Source organism: Triplophysa rosa, linkage group LG4 (genome assembly GCF_024868665.1).
Source record: "Triplophysa rosa linkage group LG4, Trosa_1v2, whole genome shotgun sequence".
NCBI lineage: Eukaryota > Metazoa > Chordata > Actinopteri > Cypriniformes > Nemacheilidae > Triplophysa > Triplophysa rosa.
This window is the reverse complement of record NC_079893.1, coordinates 30,295,579-30,322,531: the sequence shown is the minus strand read 5'-3', so window position 1 is coordinate 30,322,531 and position 26,953 is coordinate 30,295,579. Positions and strand designations below refer to the sequence as shown.

General features: G+C 38.9%; 2 pseudogenes; one reads left to right on the top strand and one right to left on the bottom strand.

The window, feature by feature from the left end:
- Positions 1-5,826, bottom strand: part of LOC130553164 (complement C3-like) — a 32,286-nt pseudogene extending 26,460 nt beyond the window's left edge.
- Positions 5,827-10,557: 4,731 nt separating this feature from the next.
- Positions 10,558-26,953, top strand: part of LOC130553163 (complement C3-like) — a 32,808-nt pseudogene continuing 16,412 nt past the window's right edge.

The window sequence follows — 26,953 nt, the reverse complement described above, 5'->3', positions numbered from 1 at the left end:
AAAAGAAAAAGAAATTAGAAATAGAAGTGCAGTTGATGTAAACCAGCACAGTGCTCAGGTTGTAAATGCACAGCTAAATAAGTGTGTTTTTATCTGGATTTAAAAGGCTCCTGTTTGTGAACGTCTGATGTCTTCTGGAAGTAGATTCCAGCTACGGGTATCGTAATGGCTAAACGCTGACTCGCCTTGTTTTGAGTGAACCCTAAATGACTTGATCCTAATGATCTGAGAAGTCTGTTTGGTTTATATTTAATAAGCATATCTGAAATGTATTTAGGTCCTAGACCATTGAGTGATTTATAGACAATTAATAATACTTTGAAGTTGATTCTGAAAGTAACTGGTAACCAGTGTAAGGAGGATTGGAGTGATATGCTCAGATTTTTTGGTTCTGGTCAGAATACTGGCAGCAGTGTTCTGTATGAGCTGCAGCTGTCTGGTGTTCTTTTTGGGAAGACCTGTAAGGAGTCCATTACAGTAATCCACCCTGCTGGTGATGAAAGCATTAACTAGTTTCTCTAAATCTTGCTTTTGAGACAAAACATCTGATTCTGGCTATGTTTCTGAGGTGGTAGTACGCTAATTTGCTTATTGCTTTTGTCATTGAAAAATTCAATGTTTGTTTTTGTATTGATTTAATACCAAGCAACAGAACACCACATGCAAACATATTTGACAAGTAGGATATATTTAGTTTAACTTTTTCATTACTTTGTTGACTTTGTTTACAACACTGACTTGCTATCAACACAAACACTCCACAGTTATCTGAACTTGTGTTGTCTGGTGTCTGGGAATGCCCCGAGATATATCTATATATTTACATTTAGATTTCAACTTCATTTATTTATATAGCACATTAAATGCATTGTATTGCCCCCAAAAAATTTAGCAGACGCTTTTAACCAAAGTGACTTACAGAGAGTTCAGGGAGCAATAAAGCGATATATATACACATACACACATTAATGAAGTAAAATCATCAAAAGCTGGTAAGGCCTACAATGCTTATGGCTGCTGCTTACTGTATTTTCATCACAGCTGCACTCCCTCCATGTCCCAGGATTTACGTGTTGTGCTAGTCGTTTTAAAAGTATAATATTAAATGAAACATAACATATAAATAATAAATAATAAAATAAATAATAAAAACGTTTAAAAAATGTAAAAGCTCTGATATTTTAAAGCCTTCATTTGTTTAAGTGCTTTTTAAACATATTTAAAAAGAAACCATGCCATTTAAAATGTGAACGCGTATCACAAAATGTCATAACCTTTTTTAATGACATCCTCTGTGACTTTGACAAAGTCAGCACTGTAATAAAAATCGGTAAACAAAAAGACACAATTGTAAAGACACCATAAATATGCTCATTCACTTAGTACCATTGAAATCGAATCCGATCCCTGCGTTGTTTGAACACGTTCGTATACGGAAGTAAACAAACTTCGTCTGTAAGTAGCATGCGGTTTAAAGGCATGCAGTACGTCACGTTGCGCATGCGCACTTATACATGCATGACGTCGGAATGCATGACGTCACCGCGCTACAGTCTGCAGCGGGGACTACTTGGATGATTTGGGTATGTGTAAAATTGTTTCAATGGGTGTTATTATGTGTAATGGTGATGTGTAGTACTATCCGGGGACAGTAGGGGGAGATTCTGCGCTGACTGTGGAGTTAAGGGTGAGTCGCGCCTTGCGACATTACAAGAGCGACTCCACAATGTAAAGAAGCACAACTCTTTGTTTATTTTCAAACAGAAAACGTATTTACTAGTAAGGTGGGCGTGCTACACTCTTAAAACCTGGCCGATACAGAACAATGCTGCGTTTCCCGAAACGTTCTTATTGCTAGATCGTTCTTAAGTTATGCCTTAAGCTGTACCTTATTGTTAATATGTGTTTCCCGAAACGTTCTTAGTTAAGTATACCTTCAGTAAGTCATACATTCGGAAGGTTGATCTGGAGCGCTCTTAGCTATACCCACTGTTAAGAGTTCACTCCGCTACTGGCCACTGTTCTTTACGTCGCAGTCTATACAAATACAATTCTAACGTTAAATACACCAGTATATTGACGTGTTTTCATGCAAAGAATAATTGACACTGGTGGTTGTTAACTGTTTTTATGGGAATCAGCTGGCAAACCAAAGACTAAAGAGTTTATTTAAAGAGAAAGATTGTTGCAGGAAGTTTAGTCTAACTGCAGCGATACTGCAAATATTTTTGCTAAATCAAAGACGGCGCCATCCACGGAAGAATATGTGCAGTTTTTAGATCTTGTTGGTCTAACTTTGTCGAGACAAACTCAACAGAGCAGCAACTAAATTCAGGTGTTTTTCCTGCTATAGCTGTTGATTAGCCTATGTCCTGCGTTCTGCGCCTTCATTGAGTAAATAAAGACACTATAGCAACATATATTATGATAATATAAATCATGGGTTCCCAAATGCAGGTAATCAAAGGCATCTCATGGCACGCCTTTTAAATAGAAAATAGGGAAAAAACACGCATTCACTACCTTTAAGTAGCCTACTTTTTATTTTTCTTGCCATGAGTGAATAAGTTTAAATGCAATATCAAAATACCTTATTTTAAGGCTGCACAATTATGGCATACTTGTTTATATTATTCCCCTTGATATTGTAAGTGTAATTAATAATGTTGATTATATTTAAATATTTTAATAAATGCGGCCATAAGCTACATGCTTCGCACTGTATACGTGTCGCTTGCGCATCCAGTGTCCAAGCACAATAAACGTGTGAACTCTACTAGTCTAATTGCTGCTTGCTGGAATAATCTTTTTTTAATGATCCGCAAAAGAAAGTGGCTTTGCATGACCCTCCTTATGACCCAAAGTTGTAGAAACTTTGATATAAATGACCATACTGCCAGTTAGTGTAGCGAGTTGATACAGTTGGGAATGAGACTGATGAGACAATTAAATAAAATCCATGGTTGAGTTTAGTTTGCAATTTAGTTTATTTTTATCACATGGGTCCTAATACATGCTTCAACTTCAACTATTTCCAAAGTGCTTATTTTTCTATAATAAGTGAAGCAGTCCCTGTATAGACTGTATCACTGATTGTCGAACAATCGATTCATTCAGCACCACCGAGGGTTGGGCCGATAGACGATGGCATCGTCCATCGCCAAAGGCTGAAAGACATCATGATGTTGAGCCGGCATCCTGATTCTAACGTCTGACTTTTTAAACTGCGCGCAGCTTGTGTATGTATAGAGTAGACGTGCGTGATCAACGCAGCTCGCGCATGTATGGAGAAGACTTGCGTGACTTATTATCTGCAGCTCACCCATGTATAGAGAAGATGCGCGTGACTTTATAACATGCGTGCACTACTCGATGTCATCGTCCATCGTGATGTTTTACTGTAGACATCGTCTGATGCCAAATTAGTAGACATTGCCCAACCCTATCCACCATGGACAGCACCTGGTAATGTGGGACCTAAGAAAGTAACCTCCTAAGGTATAGTTTGGGAAACACGCCTAGAAAAGGTATAATTGTATTAAGGTATACCTTTAGAGTCTTCGTAGTGTGCAAGAGACAACGTTATCGTAAACGCAGCTCAGATCTTCCAGATTGCAATAGTGTCATGCACTGTAAAAAATTCCCTGTTAAATTACAGTAAACAACTGGCAGCTATATTTGCCAGCACATAGCTGTAATTTTACAGCATACCTACTGTAATCTGCAACAACAGTTTATTACTGTAAAAGACATTATAATTTGCACAATATAATACTGTTATTTTACATTTGGCAGACGCTTTTATCCAAAGCGACTTTCATTGCATTATCCTATACATTAGTATGAGCAATACCCTGGGATCGAACCCACAAACTTGCGTTGTTCACGCAATGCTCTTACCACTTACCATTGTTTTCAAGTCCCAATCAAGTCCCAAGTCAAGAGAGGCGAGTCCAAGTCAGGTTGCAAGTCCTGAATGTTAATGGAACTGAATCAATATCACTTTTGTGCCCACAAACATCACCATTATTGTGATCAGTGTTTGCTTTAGTTGGGCTTTTTACTCTTTTATTTTATGTATTAAAATACAATCATTGGGTCAAAGCAAGCTTAGACAGAGGCTCACTTCTGTTTAATGATGAACTCATTTTAAAGTTTGTCTTCTCTTGTTCACTGTCAATGTCAGTTCTCTGCTACTGGAGTATGAGCTTATAAAACACTGTGAATTTATTTAGGAATGATCAAATATAATCACAAACTGTTTAAACAGCTTAACTACTCAGACACACAAACACATCAAGAATCAGTGTATGAATCTCAACAATGGTGACAATCAACAAAAGAAAAATTCATGCTGCAATGCATGCTGGGTAACATCATAGTACAAAACTCATTCATGACTCCCAGCATGCATTGCAGTTGATCTGTTTATCTGAATTACTTTGATAATGGTCACCATAGTTGAGGTTTGTGTGATGAGTGTTGATGTCTAAGTGTGTCAGTAATATGTTTCGGTTTATTTTGTCAAAGTTCATGTGCATTTACAACTCAGAGCACTCAAACTAGTCATCACTTAATCAGTATTATTACTATTTTATGATAAACGTCATATATTTAAATGTCATGTAACTTGTTTTTTAGCATCTCTGTCTTAGTGCACAAGCGTTCTTTCTGAAACACTATTACACCACTGAATAAGTAACTTTACTGAAGCCGAGGATCAGGAGCCCAACTAAAGCAAACACTGATCACAATAATGGTGATTTGTGTGGGCACAAAAGTGATATTGATTCAGTTCATTAACATTCAGGACTTGCAACCTGACTTGGACTCGCCTCTCTTGACTTGGGACTTGATTGGGATTGACAACAATGATTTGGTCCCACCTCTGGTAATAAACAATTAATGGAAATCACAGCAGGAACACTAAAATAACAGTATTATATTGTGCAAATTATAATGTCTTTTACAGTAATAAATTGTTGTTGCAGATTACAGTAGGTATGCTGTAAAATTACAGCTATGTGCTGGCAAATATAGCTGCCAGTTGTTTACTGTAATTTAACAGGGAATTTTTTTACAGTGTACATTCATATAGTCATTAAAGAGATCTCACCTGTGGCTAGTTAGGTGTGTATAGATGGGCTTATCTGTCTGTACAAAATATATATCCAAGAATGGAAACGACAGCAATAGACCACTTTCTCCAGCAGTTTAAAATTAAACTCAGCTTGTAGATACACAACAAACTGTTTCTCCCTCACTTCATTGTTAAATACATGTTTCTGCGGAATCTAAACGACAAAAGTCAAAATTAATACTATTAAAAACTTAATGCGCATCGAATTTGAAAAAAAACAAATTGAATAGTGGAAATGAAGACAAAAACATGTTAAGTGAAACATCATTCATAAAACAAATCTAAATCTTGTTTCAGTTCTTGTGACAAAGCATTATTTGCTTGCAGAAGTGCACAGAACAGAGACCTGTCACCTCTATGTCTGTAAGGACCTGGAAGTTATTTTCCCGGTCAGGAACACAGTTTTACTCAGCAGATGAATCCTTTTGGTTGGGAAGGTTTTTCACCATGATTTCACACTCACTCTCTCCATATAATCCTGAGCCTCCACGAACACGTTTCTGAGGAACAACCCTCAGCAAGTTAGGAGCCGCAGAACGAATCTGAGAAGATAAAATCACATTGTTTTAAATATAATCTATAATACTATGAGTTGAGAGTGTTTTGAATACTCACAGCGGGTCACATGATGTGAGGAGAGGTGAAGAGAGAAGAACAACCGTCAAACACAGCAGGTCCACATTCATCCTGACTGTCTGTCTGTCTGTCTGTCTACTGCAGCTTGTTGAATTTATACTCTCTCTCTCTCTCTCTCTCTCTCTCTCTCTCTCTCTCTCTCTCTCTCTCTTTTCCCTTCTCTCTCTCTCTCTCTCTCTCTCTCTCTCTCTCTCTCTCTCTCTCTCTCTCTCTCTCTCTCTCTCTCTCTCTCTCTCTCTCTCTCTCTCTCTCTCTCTCTCTCTCTCTCTCTCTCTCTCTCTCTCTCTCTCTCTCTCTCTCTCTCTCTCTCTCTCTCTCTCTCTCTCTCTCTCTCTCTCTCTCTCTCTCTCTCTCTCTCTCTCTCTCTCTCTCTCTCTCTCTCTTCTCTCTCTCTCTCTCTCTCTCTCTCTCTCTCTCTCTCTCTCTCTCTCTCTCTCTCTCTCTCTCTCTCTCTCTCTCTCTCTCTCTCTCTCTCTCTCTCTCTCTCTCTCTCTCTCTCTCTCTCTCTCTCTCTCTCTCTCTCTCTCTCTCTCTCTCTCTCTCTCTCTCTCTCTCTCTCTCTCTCTCTCTCTCTCTCTCTCTCTCTCTCTCTCTCTCTCTCTCTCCCTCTCTCTCTCTCTCTCTCTCTCTCTCTCTCTCTCTCTCTCTCTCTCTCTCTCTCTCTCTCTCTCTCTCTCTCTCTCTCTCTCTCTCTCTCTGTCTCTCTCTCTCTCTCTCTCTCTCTCTCTCTCTCTCTCTCTCTCTCTCTCTCTCTCTCTCTCTCTCTCTCTCTCTGTCTCTCTCTCTCCCTCTCTCCCTCTCTCTCTCTCTCTCTCTCTCTCTCTCCCTCTAGAGTTAAATGCAGTCAAATTCACATTTCCAGTAAATGACCTACAAAAACATGTTGTGTAAATTTACCCTTTGATCGTCTGGCAGTGGGTGTATTGATCGAACTTTTGGGGGGAAGGAGAATTATGAATTGGTACATTAAAAAAATGTGTAGGTTAAAGTGACAATTGTACGGAAAATGTATGCAAACCACAAAAGTACATGAACAACCATGTCTGTTTGTCTTTTTCGGCCATTTTTTAATTATGTTTTAATTTAAATAAAAAATATCCACCGAGATCCACCGTATGCATGGAAACTAAGCTCACTGCACACGTACACCAAAACCTGCTCATTCAGGTGGAGTTGAAAGTTTTTATTTCTTACCTTTTTCTCGCCTTAACTTTTTCTTGTCCTTTTTAACAAAGACTTAGTAACTGTCAACCAAAAAACATTATGTTCAGCGTTTGCTTCATGCAGCAAAACAACCTTTAGGTAACAGCATGTGGAAGATGATTGATTTTAACAATGCTATATTTTGCGTATTAGTCCATACAGTAGTGAAATACATAGCCATATTTACATATGATTTAAAATGTTATTGTAATAAATACAGTCTTGTGGTAGTAGGCTCTGACACCCTAAAGGGTTAGGTAAATAGACTATTTGTATAGCATATTCCTAGTCTTTCAAAGCATTCAACACCTTCAAAATATTCAACATTCTGTGTCCTCTATGAAAACAGTCTGAATGTATAATAATCGATTTCATTTCAGTAACCAGTTGTGTACCCTGCAGGTGACATGTTTTCCAAGAGCAAACGACACCACCACCTGATTGAAGTCCAGTGCCATATACAGTGCATACTAAAAAGACAAGAAATACTGGTGACTGCATTCCTGTACCTTAGTTTTGATGATCTACCATGACCCAGGGAGCAGCTGCACTGCAATTGAGCTTTAGAAGGAAAACCTTTTTTTTAGCTATTTTGTTTTACTGTATACATTTCAAGCAATTGGTATGGTGCAGAAGACAACTCGGGTGCTACGGAACATGATGCAACCATGAGTTAGGTCGCTAGTGGGTATTCCCTCTGCTGGTGATGCTCACTGCAGGAGCTGAGAGGAGAAGAATCACGTTAGCTCCCATCTTCACTCCTATTGGTGGTCGCTCCCTAAAGTCGCTCCTCGTTTGCATAAAGTTAAACATTTCTCGTCTTTGTCCATCTCTAGACACGCCCATCCAGTCGCCAATGGTTGCTACTGCTCGTGTCGCCGGAAGTTGCCAGCTTTCCATTGAAATGAATGGGATCATGATGCTTTGTTGCTTGTAATGTGAACACGGTTGAGCGTGAGCGCGAAATCGTGGATGGATGCAAGCATTGAAGTGTTCCTCTTCTTCATCTATTGATTTTTAATGGCGGTTGGCAAACCAAACTTAAAAGGTGCATTCCCATTACCTACTGGTTGGAGTGTGGAGCACATCATGATAAGGATCTGACCTAAATTCTATTCATCAAATAGTAGCTTTTAAAAAGCGTTGAAGTGTTGCTACCAAACATTATAGATATACTGTAACTAAGATGGCAGAGTGATATTTAGGATGAACGAGTAAATAATGCACTGCTCGATCTAGCAAAAAAAAACTTTACACTGCACTGTCTGTCAACCTTTGCGCATGCGCAGTGGCCGGAACAACATAGAAATGTGTTTTGATAATGCAATTTGCTCTTACAAGATAATTTTATGGTACTAAAGATGATAACAGGTTTGGTGTTCCCTCATTCAGGTAGATATGTGTCAAACAGCTGATCGAAGTCGTTGCAAACATGGCCACCGATTGCAGAGACGTAAATCCGTGCTTTACACAACGGCGGCAGCGTGTTGTCAGTTTATTGTTAATCCGGTGTTTACTTCTTTATTAACAGCATAAGTTGTTGAAGGAAAATACTTCTCAGCAACCGTGCCGTTGGTCATTACGCTACAGTTCACAGCAACGAAGACTTCAACAACAGAGTAGGAAAAACAATTAACCTTTTACAACTCCACTGTTTATTGAGCAATTGTGGTTCCTGATTTCAGGCTTGCATTGGAATTCTCATACTTAAGTATGAGTATTGTGTAAAAGCAGTAAATGTCCACCTTATTCATGTATTTTAAGCATTTAAAAGATGTAATTTATTTGCAGTTAAAGACATTGGGGAGTCATTGTAGCTGCATTTTGAATGCATATAGACACACTTCTATATTATTTTGAGTGTCATTGCTCTAAATGAGACCAAAACTTGTTTCATACTTTTATTGCAAACTGTCTGATTTCACCCTGGTAACATGCATTTGCTTAAGAAATAATGTGTAATGTAGGCCTACAGTTAACAGATCAAAGGAAGAGCATTTCAGTACCTAGATTAGTTATCTGCATTTTCTTCTGAAACTCAAAAGATTTTGAAAAATGTTGCAGTGGTTTTGTGTCTAAACTGATATGTGTGAAGTGAACAACTGATCTGTGTGTAAACATAACCACACTGTAAAAAAATGTTGTTACTGTAAACAACTGGCAGCTATATTTTCCAGCACATAGCTGTAATTTTACAGCATACCTACTGTAATCTGCAACAACAGTTTATTACTGTAAAAGACATTATAATTTGTACAATATAATACTGTTATTTTAGTGTTCCTGCTGTGATTTCCATTAATTGTTTATTACCAGAGGTGGGACCAAGTCATTGTTGTCAATCCCAATCAAGTCCCAAGTCAAGAGAGGCGAGTCCAAGTCAGGTTGCAAGTCCTGAATGTTAATGAACTGAATCAATATCACTTTTGTGCCCACATATATCACCATTATTGTGATCAGTGTTTGCTTTAGTTGGGCTTTTGACACTTTTATTTCAATGTTAAATTAGTTTTCTTTGGCTGTTGTAGCTGTATTAATCTCAACAGTGCCGCCTGTTGCCGACCCCTGTTCTAGACCTTCAGTATGAAGGTCTGGCTACACGAGACTATTCTAGAGATAGGACCCACAATTCTTTGTGTCACAATGTCTTTTATTTGAATAAATGGCAACAGCTGCACATTCAATCAAATATGTGTGTTTAAAATGTAAATATCAGAATGTTGTCTAGGCAACAACGGCCACTACTGTTTCTTGTTAGCAGGCTATGTCCCAGTATGTGCATAAATATTTGCTACACACTTAAATGTAGACTTTTCCTTTTTTTTATACTGTACAAACTGTATATTTTATCCCCTACCCTAACCCAACCCCTAAACCTAATAATCACACAAACATGTGCACACTATTCGAATTAAAGAAAAACACCATTTGAGCGAATTATGAGCCTTTTTATTTAGTGAGGACCAGTAATTTGGACATTTGGCCCTCACAAATATAGCTTAACCAGTACACAAATGACTACAACACAGGTAGATTTTGTCTGGTTGTGGTCTCTCTCTCTCTCTCTCTCTCTCTCTCTCTTAACATAAACATAAAATTTGTTCACAAACTTTTACCTCATCTAGTTATATAATTATATGATAAAGCACTAGCCTCAAGTACCTTGTAGCTAACGTAAACATAAGGGACAAGAAATGAGATCTGTTTGGTTCCAAACGTTTTTCAAAATATCGTCTTTTGCGTTTTGTTGAGGAAAACTACATACAACAGAGGTTTGGAATGACATGAGGGGCAAATATTTTATGGTTTATTTTTATTCCGGGTTTTTTCTTTTAATTCAGGATAAATGAGCGGTGTTGAGTTATTGGGTGGAGAACATTTTAGGCAACCGTAAACAGTTTTATGCTATATTACGCAAAACTAACATACGCCAATAGCAGTTGTTTTGCTTAATCATGCTTTAGTTACACCATTCTAGTTTCTCAATAATCAGCTCTAGGGAACAAGGAAGAAACAAAAAGCAGATAAAAGTAGAAATGATGCTCCTCTTCTTTCAAGTTACAAGTAAACGAGCAGGTACACGTGATGGATGTACGTGTGGTGTCGTTGGCTGCTGTTATTCTTTCCTTTCCTTTGCTAACGTTATGTGAGCCACTGTAAGTACATTCATTTTCAGATAATCATTTATTGTTGTTGTTATTTATAATAATATTTGTGTTGATTTTGGAAACTCAGGTATGTTCTGTTGGCTCCTAATTTGCTGAGGGTTGGTTCCCCCGAGAACGTGTTTGTTGAGGCTCAGGATTATTCTGGAGAAGACCTAAACGTGAAGGTCGTGGTCAAGAACTATCCACGCAAAAACTTAGAGCTGGTGTCCAAGTGGGCGAAACTGACGAAGGATGACCATTTTCAGCTCCTTACGGACATAAAGGCTAGAGCTACTTTCTTATATAAAAATACTGTAGTTGACCAAAACATCCATCTTTTGTCCTGTGTTTGATTTGAAAGGAAAGAGGAAAAAAGACGTTCCAAAACTTAGGGTTTATAAATTGTATGCAGAAGAAAAAGATCAAAAGTCAGATTATTAAATGTAACATTTGGATGATCAGATATAACAGTAACATGTTATATATCGTGTAGATTCCCGCTGATAAAAACTTCTTCTCCGATGATCCTCTGGAGAAGCAGTATGTGGTTCTGCAGGCTCACCTTCCAGTCAACGTTCTGGAGAAAGTGGTCATGGTGTCATTCCAGTCCGGATATATATTTGTCCAAACAGACAAACCCATCTACACACCTGCCAGCACAGGTGAGATCAAAAGATGAGTGCTGTGTGAAGACGGCAAACTCACGAAACGCTCTCATCATATACTGCTGAAGTGAATCTTGCGCACATTGCTTTGACGTATTTGCTCGTCCGTTCAATTTTAAGTGAAGAAAAAATGTTATTTGAATTGTAGTGATGTATTACATTTCCAGTTAACTACAGGATCTTCTCCTTAACTCCTGACCAGCATCTGCTTGACGGCACTGCCATCTCCGTTGATATCATGGTACTCAAATGCAAAGTTTCATTCCCGCATAACTCATCTCACTGTAGCACCTGTTGTTTAGTTACACACACTAAAAATCTCTCTCTTTATCTCATATTTGAATTCTTGTTGCATTTTTCCAAAGAATCCACAAGGCATTACCATTAAAAGCGATACCTTTTTCCCATCTGAAGGAATGAAGAGCGATTCTTATCCGCTACCTGAAATCGTCAGGTCGGTTCGTTGGTGCAAAGTGCTCCATTTTGTTACGTCTAATCCGATGGTATAAATTCGTCTCTTTTAGTAAATAAAGCTTAACATTCTGCATGCTGTGTGTTTAAGCTTTGGGGTTTGGAAATTAGTAGCGAAATACAAGAACACGCCACAGAAGAACTTTACCACAGAGTTTGAAGTTACAGAGTATGGTAAGGTCCTCGTCTTCTCTTTAGAACAAGTGATTATTTTGCTAAAACTGTTTTGAATATTACGACTTTTATTTTGAAGTGCTGCCGAGCTTTGAAGTGACTTTGAAGCCGAGCAAACCATTCTTCTATGTGAACGAGGACCTCCTGACAGTTGATATAGCAGCTAAGTACGATAGGCCAAAGTCTTCCAATATATTACTAAGATATTACTTCTTTTTTTTATTGAATATTACATGTTTATTGTTCTTTTATGGGTTTGTAGGTACCTGTTTGGTAATAAGGTGACAGGAAGTGCATTTGTAGTGTTTGGTGTCCTAGAAGATGAGAGGAAGTCGAGCATCGCTGCCTCACTTCAGAGGGTTCTGGTGAGCATTCATTTTCACGGAATAACATCTTAGGGATAGTTCATTTATTCATCCTCACATGGTTGAAAATCTATGTATGGCATCTTTTTTCCGTGGAACATAAAAAATGATATTTTTAGAAATGTCTCGGTGGGTTTGTGTCCATACAATGGAAGTCGACCTTCTTCAAAATATTCTGCAAAAGACAGAAATTAAGTTACAAGTCTGGAATGACTTGAGGGTGTAAAGATTTTTTTCTGAGTAGATATTTAATGGAGAAGGACGAGCCGAGCTGACGAGACGCATGATTCTGGACACTTTCCCAGACGTCAAGCCACTTGTCGGGAAATCCATCTACGTTTCAGTCAGTGTTTTAACAGAAACTGGTGAGAGACTTGAGGTTTGAAAATGTGGCTTTTATCGTCGTTTATTTTGTTTACATGACAGCCCGTTTGTAATACTGGTCATGTGTTGACTGTGTGTGTTTCAGGCAGTGAAATGGTGGAAGCACACAGGGGAGGCCTTCAGATTGTGACGTCACCGTACACCATCCACTTCAAGAGAACACCTCAATTCTTCAAACCTGGAATGCCCTTCGATGTCTCGGTACGAAACGTATCATAGAAAGTGAAACATTTGAACAAAATAAAGATGCTTATACCTTGGTCTGTTTGAATATTCGATTCTGATTGGCTGGAAGGTGAGCAATAAAACCGCTTGATGCACCGATAGTTCCAGTCAGTTTGATCAGCTTTTAAAGGATTTGAATGCACTTCCACTTCACGTCGGATGGTTCTTGGCTTCCACGTTGTACATTAAAATCCTTTAATGCACACCTAGCCATGGATTATCCCTTACTAAACCACTGTAGCACAAATGATAGATTCGAAGAATAGAATTATCTTTTAGAATGTTGTTGTTTTTGTTGTATTTCTTATTTTTTGGTTTGGGTCTTCAGGTTTACGTGACGAATCCTGACCAGACGCCTGCTGTAAATGTGCAAGTGGAGGTCAACCCTGGAGGGGTCAGTGGTCGAACAAAGGCCAATGGCATTGCGAAGGTCACCGTCAATTCTCAGGGAGATTCACCGACGCTGGAGATCACTGTAAGACCTGCCTTTTAACTTTTCAATGGTAAACTAGTATTGGAGATCATATGGACACTGTATCAAAGTACAGATCTTTCAAGAAAAAGTAGCTTGAGTAGTGAATGTAGCTCAGCCGTTTTCATAAAAGTGTTATAAAAACTTTTCCAGTGACTGACTACTTTTTCTAATCAGGTTTTAATTGTATTTCAGGTCAAGACCAAAGTTCCACAATTAGAAGATGATCAGCAGGCGGTAAAGAAGATGACGGCTCACGCCTACAAACCCAAAGCCGGCTCCAACAACTACCTGCACGTCGGCGTTGATGCTGCCGAGCTGGAGATCGGTGATCAGATGAAGGTCAATCTGAATCTTGGGAAGAGTCCAGCGGTCCAAAACCAGGATTTCAGCTATGTGGTGTGTGCATTGATAGCAGATTAATATGCAGTTTATTATATTGTACATGTATATCTGTTTAAGTTAAAATGCATGGCATTTATCAATGCATGGTTGTTGTAATGTATTAATGCATTATCTCTTTGGTTTGCTTGAACAGATCCTAAGTAAAGGACAGATCGTAAAAGTAGGCAGATATATGAGAAGAGGACAGTCTGTAGTGTCTCTCTCTCTACCTGTGACCAAAGACATGGTGCCGTCTTTCCGCTTCGTGGCGTATTATCATGTGGGCTCAGATGAGGTGGTGTCCGACTCCGTCTGGGTTGATGTGAAGGACACGTGCATGGGAAAGGTTGGCCCACTGTGAAAGACTAAAATACTGCATTTAAAAGATGCTAAATTCATTGGAAAGTCATCATTGTGTAGGAATACGTACAGTATAATTCAATTAAACTGAAATGGAAAAGTGGGAGAGATGATTTAACTGTAGCATATGGTTAAGTTATAAATTGATTGTTGAATAATTGTGTGAGAATAATTGTGTGACACTGTTCAATATACTATGCTGTTTTAACCTGTGGTTGGGTCATTTTAAATGAACAGATCCAACCATGGGTCAAAAAAGAGGCGATAACTTTTAAGAGTGAAGTATGTTGGATATTAGGGGTGTCACAATATACCGGATTGATCAATAACCGTGATAAAAAAAACAATCACGCTACTATCGGTATCTGTAAATTTCACACATAATGTAATATCACAATCCATTAAGCACCCAAATAAAGTTCATTGACCAAAGACAAAACAAACAAAATGAAATATGAATTTGACTGATTTGTAGATACAGATATCGTGATAATATTGTTACCGCTAATTGTTGTGGCCACAATAACCATGTTGTAAAAATCGGACATTGTGACATCCCTACTTGATAAATACTAACTTAAATATTGACCTTTTACAGTCACAGCAAAATCAAGACTTTTCCGAAACTTGCTTGCACAAAGTTCTCTGTTCTGTGGGTCTCTCTTCTGGCGAGTGCCTTAACGTAGAAATCCTCCTCTTTACGTTCTCTGTGCTGTATTCAATCCCAGCTGAAAATAGAGGTGAAGGATCAGGAACAGTACGGCCCAGGTGACGAGTTCAGCATGAGAATATCTGGAGATCCTGGAGCTAAAGTCGGGCTGGTAGCTGTAGATAAGGGTGTGTACATCCTTAATAACAAGAACAGACTCACTCAGACGAAGGTAACATGTCTAAGTCTAGCATTTGTCAGGACTTTTTTCAGTTTGTTCATCTCGGTATGATGTTCCCTGTAGATCTGGGACGTGATCGAGAAACATGACACAGGTTGTACAGCGGGCAGTGGAAGAGACAGTATGGGGGTTTTCTATGACGCTGGTCTGATGTTTGAGTCCAGCACCGCTGGAGGAACCAACACCAGAACAAGTAGTGCTTCATTTGTAAATTAACTTGAATTGTTCAGCTTTTCTGATATAATATATGGCATAAACTATGTGGACACCCAAACAATATGTGAATATTAGCTTGGAGCAGGACACTCGAGTTCTTTAACTTGTAGGGGTGTCACAATTTGTCAATACGATCCCGTTCTAACGGGTCATCAGAAATGACTGAAAACGACTGAAACGAAGTTTTATGCATGACCGGCCAGTAGTTGGCGATGTCACTACATGCACAAACACATCAACACAGTGACAAATACAATGCAGTAAATCTTTGGAACCATTTTCAAAAGTTTGAGTTTTTTTAAGCCTCCCGAACGGCTTGTAAGTGAACAGTTTTGAGTTATTAGTTGAAACCACTTTTTTGTAGACTTGCCATACTCTTGAATTAACCACAGCGGTAAAGTAGAAGAGAATCTCCACATATGTTTGCCTGTACTAGTGTACGATACATAAATCTCTTCATGTTTTACATTTGTTCACATATTTTCTGATTTGTCGCCATCTTGCAGCAAATGAGTGCGCTGCCCCATCTGAGAGAAGACGGAGAGGCGTGAGTCGTCACCAGCTCTACAATACACTGAGTAAGAAGCTGAGAATTATATACCCTACACAGAAAGAAATTTCGTTTTGATTCGGTTTCATCATTTCTCTTATTGTGTTTAGTGGCTAAATACTCGACACACAATTTAAGGAGGTGCTGTATAGATGGAATGTCCTTGGATCATTTGGAACTTTACTCCTGTGGGATGCGAGCCAGATTCATCATAGACGGAGAAGAATGCGTCATGGCCTTCCTGGACTGTTGCGAGGCATACAGAGAGCAGAACTTTGACCCGCTCGATCTCTTCCTGTCACGCAGTGAGAACTTGGCCTCGGCCAATTTTTAACTCATTCGCAGAAATAGCAGTAAAAAGTAAATGCTTTCAAGCTCACCGACAGTTTCGGCAAAATATGTTTTTTTTATTTTATTTTTTCAGGTGAGGAAGACGAGTTTGAAGGAGACCAAGAGGACATTTTGGTACGTAAATGGTTTCCCGAAAGCTGGCTTTGGGAGGAGATCAAACTACCGGCCTGTCCTGCAAACCAGATGTGGTGAGTGAAGGATTGAGGTTTATACATATCCAGCAATCACATTCAGTGTTTTGTTTTCAGTTTAATTGTATTTTAATATTTTTATTTAGCTTTATTTTTTCATGTTCATTTCTGGGTTTTTTTTTAAATGGTTTTTTGTCATTTTATTATTTGTTTATATTTTGTTAATGTATTTTTAAATCAATTATTGTTATTATTGTTTTGTTTATTTTTATTTATTATTTATTTTTGGCATTTATTTTATTTTTTTTAGTTTAAAATTTTCAAAGTTAATAATTTTATTGCTTCAATTTTATTGCTAATTAATTTAATATTAACTTTGATCAAATAATATTTAGGTAATGTTTTATTTCAATGTTTTAATAGCTCTAATTAAGACAAAGACATACATTGACGCCACATGAGATGCTGTTTCTGCGTTGTGTCAATGGCGCCACCATATTGGAAAGGGAAAGACTGTCCAAAAAACACACACAAGTGAATGGGAAGCTGTTTTTTTATGGATTAAAAGTTGATATTTATCAACCAATTTCAGTGCTTGACAGCAATTCATTTTAATATAAAACTTATAAAATATTATAGTTTATAAATCCACTTGTAAATCATTGAAATCAGTTGAGCTTGCCCTCCCCAATATGACGACATTTACATGGCAGCAACTTGGAGTTACTGGTCAAACACAAAAACTTATTTTTCCGTTTATGCCTAGCGATGAAACATCTTTCTTGAGGAACGGGCTCATCCTGAAAGACTCCATCACCACCTGGGAGATCACAGCCATCAGTCTGTCTAGCATCAATGGTGGGATATTCTTTCTGTGGTCTATTCCTGTCATATTCTTACTCTTTTTCATTCCGTTTCTTGGCATTCGTTCTTTCCAATGCAGGAATATGCGTGACAAATCCTTACGAGATCATCGTTAAGAAAGATTTCTTTATCGATCTGAGAATGCCGTATTCATCTGTGCAGAATGAACAGCTGGAAATAAGGGCTATTCTGCACAATTATAGTAACCAGAAGCTGAAGGTACCGACCGGCTCTGTGTTGTTCAGTTGATGTGGTGCACACGATCGGTCTGACCTCAAAATGCTCTTCTTACAGCAGGTGCATGTCAGCTTTCAGACGTCAGACGGTGTTTGCAGCAGTGCCAATAGAAAACGCAAACACCGGGTAACGGTTGCCATGGACTCCATGTCTTCAAAAGCCATCCCTTTCGTCATCATTCCCATGGAGAGAGATGATCAGTGGATTCAAGTGGAAGCTTACAGCTCCAATCGCAATGATGGGGTCAAAAAGAACCTGAGGGTGGTGGTGAGTCAGCGACAACCTCTATTACCATGACAACACCGATTTGAGATTTGAATAAGATTTGTTCTTTCTTTCTTTCTTTCTTTCTTTCTTTCTTATTCTCTAACTCACGCCCAATCCCATTTCTACGCCTTACCCCTACACTTTCGGGTAAGGCCATATAGCCCTTCAAATGAAGATTTTTTGGGACCTTACTTGGCTAGTGGCTAGTAAAACAGCATTGATATTATATTTATCATGATCAATATATTAATATTTTACTGCATATTCTTTTTTTATTTTAGATTTATTGTATTAAAGAAACTATTTGTTGAACGGGTTGTGTACCTCTGTCGCATTTAGGTTAGCCAAGTAACGGTTCTTCTACTGGTAACCCAAAATAATACTGAATAGACATACTTTTAACTTGCTAGCTAATGTAATTTACTTGTTATTTCTTGCTTGTTTTCAAAAATAATCTACAGGGACTCTATTCTTTGTACTGGGCCACAAAGCGTGCCTGCGCTGTAACCTTTGTTTGTGTTGTTGCGTTGAAACCGTCTATCGCTATGCTGCATTCACTTGTCCTCGAAATTGCGTTATTATACGACATCAGGTGACGCACTACTGATAACTGTTCACTTCCCTGGACTGCGTTTCTATTGTAACAACTGCCATTCCTCTGTGGTTCAGCACGTGGTTGCAGCGATCAGGTGGTACATCCTCGTAACTTAATCGTAACTCTTAGACAGTTTCCAGCCTCCAAGTTGTAATTGCAAGATTTACGAGGACGTGATCGCGCTTTACACGTGGAATTACAGGAATTTTGGCATGCCGTGAACGCACTTTTAGTGCAAAGTTAATCAAAAGTAAAATACAATACAAAATAAGTTATTGTGAACATAGATTTACACTAAAAATAAAAGTAAAATATACACTAAAGTAACAGAATAAAAGTACTAAAGTAATCTTTTTCTCTCTCAGCCTGAAGGTGTGCTGACTGAAGTTGAGGAGAGAGTTGTGGAGCTGAACCCGTCCAAATATCCAGGTTTGTGTTCATCAGAAACGTGCGCTGGACACAGACAGATCAAAACATTTTACGAGCATGACATGATTTCTCCTCGATTGAACAGACGGCCTGCAGACGGTTTCCATGAGGAGTGACGTTCCAGTGCGAAAGATCCCCAACACACCTGCGACCACGTTCATCACTGTAAGAGGTGAATGTCCCATTCTCTGACGTATATCTTATCGTACATGACTAAATTAACCAGAGACTGGCCGTCTCGTCCTCATTCGTTGTTTCCAGGTGATGACATCACTCAAACAGTTGAGCAGGCCATCAGTGGAGATTTCATGGGTCGACTTATTGTCCAGCCTCACGGGTGTGGAGAGCAAACTATGATCTACATGACTCTACCTCTCATTGCCACTCATTATCTGGACAGCACCAATCAGTGGGATACTGTCGGCATGAACCGTCGCGATGAAGCCGTCAACCACATCAATACAGGTCAGCAGACCCTCACGCTAATATAAAAAAGTATGTCATATTTGCTTTAATGCTATGATTTTATACTAGGTTATCAGAGGGAACTGACCTTCCGGAAACCTGACGGGTCATACACTGCCTGGATACACAGACCCAGCAGCACATGGTACAAGCAAAATATTGACAAATATAGTTTCCACGTTTGTTTTCTATTACACTTGTGCCTGATTCCTGTCTTGCATCTTTGCCAGGCTCACAGCATACGTGGCTAAAATCTTCGCCATGGCCAATGATCTGATCGTCATAGAGGAGAATGTGCTCTGCGGAGCCCTCAGCTGGTTAGTTACTAAACAGCAGGCGGACGGCACGTTTACAGAGAACGCCCCGGTGTACCACAGCGAGATGGTAGTAAGTGAAGTTTATTTTGTTGTTTTGGATGTTTTTGAAAATTAAAAGTATGAGAAACCTGGATGTGCAGTAGGGACCAGAAGCGAAGTGGACAAGCTTCCTTGCTTATCTTCAGTTTATACTAGTTATTTTAGCTTTTACATTTTTATATTTTTTTTATCATAATATATTTCATATATGTTCACAAATATAACATATTTTACATAAAATTATTTTTTTCCTATATTTTTATTTTAGTATTTTTTATCTGCTTTTTTATTGCAAATAAAATTTTTAATATTTGTAATATTGCTGTTAAGGTACAATTTGTTTGTTCACGGCATTTCAGTGATGGATGTCATATAAACGGTGGTTATAACTCTGGATTTGGAGATAGTTTGAAACTGGACCGGTCCCAGTGCTAAAAGATGCCGGACGAAGTCGAACTAAGTCATACGTCTGTGTTTTGTAGGCAATCGTCTTGTACGTGCATAATGTACAAAACACGAAGAGATTAATGTGATGATGTGTTGCTTGCTCGTGCTGTAGCTCCATCCCACTCTCCCCACTAGTCCCACCTCTAGCAGCTCGTGTTTTTCCGGAAATAATCGTACAGCTGTATCTCTCTTTTATAAATTTGATCAAACTAAACACTCTTCGAAGATACGACGTATGCAATACTACTGTATAGGCACTCGAGATTAATATGAGATTGGCAGAAACTGCGTGTGTTACGTGATCTTTAAAATAATACATACTTGAAGTAACGAGCCAAGTTGCTCACCTGCTCAGTTTCTTAAGAAATCTTGTTTATTTAATTGAATTGATATATAGATATACATTTATATAATTTGACAGGATTTCACTCATTTGTTTGTGTTGATTCAGGGTGATGTACGGGGTAAAGATGCAGACGCCTCTCTGACTGCGTTCGTCCTGATCGCCATGCAGGAGGGCAGTGAGATTTGTGCTCGATCTCTTCCCGTGAGTCCTGCACACAGCCCTGTGATGTCACAGCCGTTTTACACCCGAGCTTCTCTTACACCGTGTCTACACCGGACGAGACCGGTGTGACGCGACACGACACACATCTTGTTGTGATGTTTTATTAACAAAGTTCGGGAGGAGCACGTGCAGATAACAAACCCGGCTGGCTTAAATTATAATGGGTTCTAATGTGTTTTATTGTCTTTATTGTCTCATCGTGCCGTGCAGCGTCCGGTGTAGACACGGTGTTAATCTGTGTTTGTGTTTCAAAAACAGAATCTGAAGGACAGTATAAACAGAGCCATTCGGTATCTGACGCTCAGAGTTCACAGTCTGACCAACCCTTACGCTGTTGCCATGACCTCTTACGCTTTGGCTCACGCTGACAAACTCAACAAAGACATCTTGATGAGTCACTCCAGACAAAGCAAAGGTCAGAAACTTTAGACTTAACGCAACAGATACTGTATGTACAGTGTTTAGCATTTGTGTCCATTTAACTAATTCAAAAGCAAATTTCTTCAACCTTAAAAGAAAAGGCCTACATTTTGCACCTAAATGGAGAAACGTTTTATTTTATTTGTTTACTAATATTTTGTGTGACTGTTTAGATCAGGGTGTCCCAAAGTAGGGGTCGCAAGGCCGCGAGGGTGGGGTGGCAAGAGGATTTCGAGAAATTATTAGGAATAGCGTATTTAATCAAGAAGTGTAACAAAATATAAAAATATTAGTTAAAGGGGTAGTATGATACGGCTAAAACGAATATTATGCGAATATTATGGTTTGTTTTAGATGTAATGCATTGTGTATACACGATTTAAGGTTCAGATTTTTCACATACCGTGCATGTTTGTATCTCCTCTTTGCCCCGCCTCTCTGAAACGCGCAGATTTTTTTACAAAGCCATCTCTCTAAAAAGTGAGGTGTGCTATGATTGGCCAGTTAACCAGTGCGTAGTGATTGGTCGAATACTGCAAGCGTGTGAGGGAAATGTAACGCCTCTTACCATATTTGGAACATCAGGTTCCAACGCAATTGTACTGACAGGTACGCCCACCTTACTTGCGTATACATTTGGGCGGTCTTAGTCAAATCTTACCTGACGTAGATTTGTGGGGGTGTGGTTACACGAGGCGTTTCAGGCAGGTCTGTGTGAGCATCCGCTTTTCAGCGGACTGAAAATTTTGGGAACCCCTAGTTTAGATAAAAAAATCTTTATATCGAACAATTTTAGGTGGAAGGTTTTGGCAAGTTCCCGGGAAGCACTTTCACTCTCTGGAAGCCACAGGTTATGCTGTGCTCGCCCTGGTGAAGGTGAAGGACTTCGAGAGAGCCGGACAGGCAGTGCGCTGGCTGGGCAAACAGCAAACTCACAACGGAGGTTACGGCACTACACAGGTTTGGTTTAAAATGATAAAACTGAGTGATGTGAAAGTTAGACATATCACATGTCTAGAGTGCATTTAATTTCTGTCCAAAGTTTCTCAGACGTCTGGTATTGAAACATGCAAGCTGAGCTCATTCTGTCCGGACGCTAGACACAAATGTTGTGAATTGAAAGATTTGCTACACTAAAATCTTGTTAACCAAGATAACTTTTAACTGAGCTTCTTTAGTTCTTATTGTACTATAAAAATAACTTTTTTGTGAGAGCACACATCATGCTTATAGTCCACGTGAAACGGAAGTTGTGATCGTTTTTACTTCCATATTCTGACGCATTTCCGAGTTAAACGAAATTTAGAATGAGAATAAATAGTGGGCGTTGCTTGTTTTTTAACTGCAATTTGATGTATAAATGGATGTTTAAAAACAGCTGTTGCATTTTGAAATGGAACTGGCCGCAGACTGACAGTGTAAGGGGAGGAGTTAACAGACTCTTCGCCCAAGTCATTTGAGATGGATGGTCATTAGAGGGCTGAAGTACATTTTTTCAGATTTTAATTGAAGGTTATGAGGGCACGTGGAATTTAAAAAGAAAATGACCCACACTGATAAGCTATTTACGCTGCTGTATTTCATGAAAAAAATCGAAAATGTCATTTTTAGTTTCTCTGGGACTTTAAAGGAATAGTTCATCTTTGAAATAAAGATACTGTCGTCATTTACTCACCTGTGTGATTTTCTGCAAAACACAAAAGAAGATCGTTTAAAAAATGTTGGTTACCATTGGTCCCCATTGACTTCTATTGTGTGAACACAAAGCCAATGCAAGTCAATGGGGACCAACGGTTTTCTGTTACCAGCATTTTTCAAAATATCTTCTTTTGTGTTCTGCAGAAGAAAGAAAGTCGTACAGGAGGGTGTGTAAACAAGGACAGAATTTTCATTTTGAAGGTGAACTATCCCTGAAAGTAAAATGCAATATATTGTCTTTTTGTTTTTTTATGTACGAGCACAGAAACAAAAACTTTCTTTTCTCGTCTCATGACCTGTTTAGGCGACGGTCATGGTGTTCCAGGCTGTGGCCGAGTACCGCGTTCAGGTGAAGAAGAAGAAAATTAACTTGAACCTGGAGCTTTCTGTTCAGGAGAGGAGCAGTCAAGTCAGATGGACCCTCAGAAACTCCAACAATCACATTACGCGCTCGGATAAGGTGCGTGGTTTTTCTGCCGCAAACAAAGCGTGCCTAAAATTTGGTTTACTTTTTTGTTTTTGCTTCTCTCTGTTTGTCAACAGTTTGATATCAGCAGGAGCTTCAACATCACGGCTCAGGGAACGGGGGCGGCCACTCTTTCTGTGAGCATCGACACTCTTTAATTAACGCATTGAACAGCTTTTAACAGTATTGCTTTGACGTATCGCTCTCGTCTAGCAGGTGTTCTCTCTGTATTACGCCCTGCCTGAGGAGAAAGCCAACGATTGTGAAATGTATGATCTCAGCGTGCAGATGGAAAGAGAGCTGTTAGGTATGATTCAGTATCAGGCTCAGCACGTTACACGATCTGGAGGAAACCTCTTAAAGGGACAGTTCACCCGGAAAAAAAAAAACATTTTGTCATCATTTGTTTGCCCGCATGTTGTTTTAAACCTGTATTTGACTCTTTCTTCTGTGGATCCCAAAAGAAGATATTTTGAGAAATGTCTCAGTGGTTCCCTTTCAGTCGGTCTCTCGACGTTGTGTCGAGACAGAATGGGGTTTGGCATGTCGAGTCAGAGATGATAGGTTCTCAAGTTCAAACCCCATTCTGTCTCGACACAACGTCGAGAGACCGACTGAAAGGGAATATGGTTACAGACGTAACCGAGACGTTTTGTGTTAATTTAATGGAAGTCAATGGGGTTCATTGCTTGGATAAAAGCGTCTTCCAAATTCATGAACGTAAATAGCAAATATGACAGAATTCTAATGCTGCTGTCTGTGTGTAGTGTCATATCAAGGGGCCGTTTAAAGTTACAGGCTTACTATTGAATACATGTGAGTCCATAACTTACCCACAGTGCATGTTTTCTGTTTGTTTTTTGTTTATACTGTATTTTGTAGACAGTCAATACACCATAAAATAAAATAAAATGTCTGGATACGTTTAAAAAAAGAATTGACTTAGTAATACAATGATGTCACATATGGTATATGAATCTGCAGTTTTAAGGACCCTAACAGAGATTCTACCATGAGTATTTTTGACATCGGCCTGCTGACTGGGTTTAAAGTGGATGAGCGAGACCTTACAAGAGTAAATATTCATTGTTTTAATGCTTTTAAATCCGATATTATGGGCACTTTGCATACTTTGCTAACAGGTTTGCTGTAACGCTGTTTATCTTCAGTTATCGAGCAGGAAAGATAAGTACATTCAGAGTTTTGAGCTGGACCGAGAGCTTTCAGAGAGAGGATCCATGATCATATACGTAGACACGGTATGCTTTTAGTTCTCTTTCTATGCCTAGAAAACGTTGATTCCTCCCAGCTGTTTTGAATGTAAATTTGAATTGTAAATGTTTGGTTGCTATTTTTTTTGGTTACATTTCTCATTAGATATCTCACAAAGAGAGAGAAGGGATTGTTTTCCGAATCCATAAGATGAATGAAGTGGGCATGTTGCAGCCCGCCGGAGTCACTCTGTATGAATACAACTCTCCAGGTACACTGATGGTACATGAACAACACACTAAAGAATGTATGCAGGTAACCTAAAGCGAACAATTTCTATTGTCAACGTCGCAGTATAGTGTTGGTGATTCACTCTTTCAAATGTGACTCAGCAGCGTTTACTAAATTGGCAGCCGAATGAATATGAAAACAAATTTTGCAGACGGATACTGAACAAATGGTTTAGGGACCGTGTAAAAAGTTCAGACTTTATTATAAACAAACCAGTTTTCTTGTACTCATGACATTTTTGTGCCAGCTAGAGGGTGCTTTAAAACGTAACTACAGGTCGTAATAGGCCGCTTACACAAACCGCTATTGTATTAAAATCTGTGCGTTAGAAAATAAAGAGATCCTTTTTTTATTATTCTGCACAAGTTCAGTTTTACCTGAAAAATATCCAAATCCTGAAAAAAATAAACTTAGCTTTGTATGCTGGGCTATATGAGACCAGTTTTACTGCGCTTATGCTTTTTGTAGTCCTTATGTTGTGCCAGTTGCTTCCATTGTTTACCTCATTTGTAAGTCGCTTTGGATAAAAGTGTCTGCTAAATGACTTATTGTAAATGCAAATGGATTTACAATATCGGCCACTTTCTGCTCATTCCGTCATCAAAAATAGTATGTAATCTTTTGTCACCAAGTCCAATTTGATGTTCATAAACCCAGTGTCAGTAAATGTCTCGTCTGTAGTAACATCTTGGTTATCAGTCAGCATCTTCTGCCTAACCTTGTAGAACGGTGTAGTGTAGGACTTTTACTGCTTACACACACAATGAGCTTTATATACCACACCTGTTTTCACAGATAAACGCTGTGTGAAGTTCTACCATCCTCAGAAGAAAGACGGTGCTCTGAATCAACTCTGCAGCGAGTCGCTGTGTCAGTGTGCAGAAGGCACGTTCACTTCCGCTGTTTAACCACACATGCTTCCAAAACACGAATTCATTGTCATTCATGAGAAAGTGTGACACAAGTCTTTCTAATAACAGAAAACTGCAGTCTGCAAAGGAGCGGACATATCGACGAGGACAAGCGTGAAGAACAGGCATGTGTGCCTGAAATTGAGTACGGTAAATCACCAGAACCCTGCTTAAATGTGTGTTATAACATTCAGTGGTTTTGTAGATGTCAGATGATGAGGAGGAGTATGATGATGACATAACGCATTTGTTTCGTAGCTTATAAAGCTAGGGTAAAAAGCATGGACTTCTCGCAGCATTCGGACATCTATAACATGACCATTGAAGAAGTGCTGAAGGATGGTATGACTAGCATGTTTATATATGCAGTTTATTGTAAAGTTAACATGTTTCATGTCCAAATCATTACAGATCGTGTGTGTTTGTGTGTTCTCTAGGCACTGATACGGCTGTAGAAGGCAACGTGAGGTCTTTTCTGGCTCATCCTCACTGTAGAGACTTTCTGAAGCTCTAAGAAGGCAAGACGTACCTGATCATGGGCCAGACCAAACCTCTTCCCCGCATCGGCGGAAGGTGAGGTCTCTATAAAGATACTCGGGTTCATTTAGATTGTGTTGAAGCCATATTTGAAGTGATGTTAACATCTGTGTGATGGTGTCAGATTGAGGTACCATGTGGGTGAGGACACCTGGATTGAATACTGGCCAACAGTCGAGGAGGGGCAGATGGCATCACACAGAGCCAAATACATCGGCATCACCTCACTCGCACACAAGCTTGTTCACTTCGGTTGTACCACCTAAACATGAGGCTCTGACGGCTTTCAATGCCCCGAGGACCCAACTGGGCTTTAAATTCTGATGTCTGTCAGCTTTTCACAACATTTTTGTAAACTAAATGCAAACCAACTTGTCAAATTAAATTAGCAAATACAAACAAGGCTCTGTTATTCATTTTTCTCTTCTTTTTTTTTGCAATTACATAAATGTTTAAATAAACATGGCATCCTATGCACCTTTGGCCCAATTTCGTTACAGGATACTAAAGCAATTTCTTGGTCTTCTGATAAAAGATTTGTTGTAAGTAGTCGTCTCTAAGTTCTGCAAAAATACAGAAAATGTAAAAAAATGCTACAAATAAGCTAGACAATCACAAATTTGAGGGTGTACACATTCTACAGTTTACTGGATACAGAGTAGTGAAATTTCGCTCATATAAAGTGTGTCCTGTAATTATACTGTAAGTAGTATAAAGCCCTGTAGATGATTCTGGGATGCACAATTACCTGTGCTTGTTTGTACAATTTGGTGTATTGTTCTGATAATGTGTTTATAGTTGTGAGAAAATGGTAATTTGTTTCATGAATTGTGTGTTAGCAATCGAGAAAAACTGTACGATTCTGTGAGCTGCCATGCGTGAGCAGCATTATTTTAATTTGATATTTAATTTTAAATATACATTTT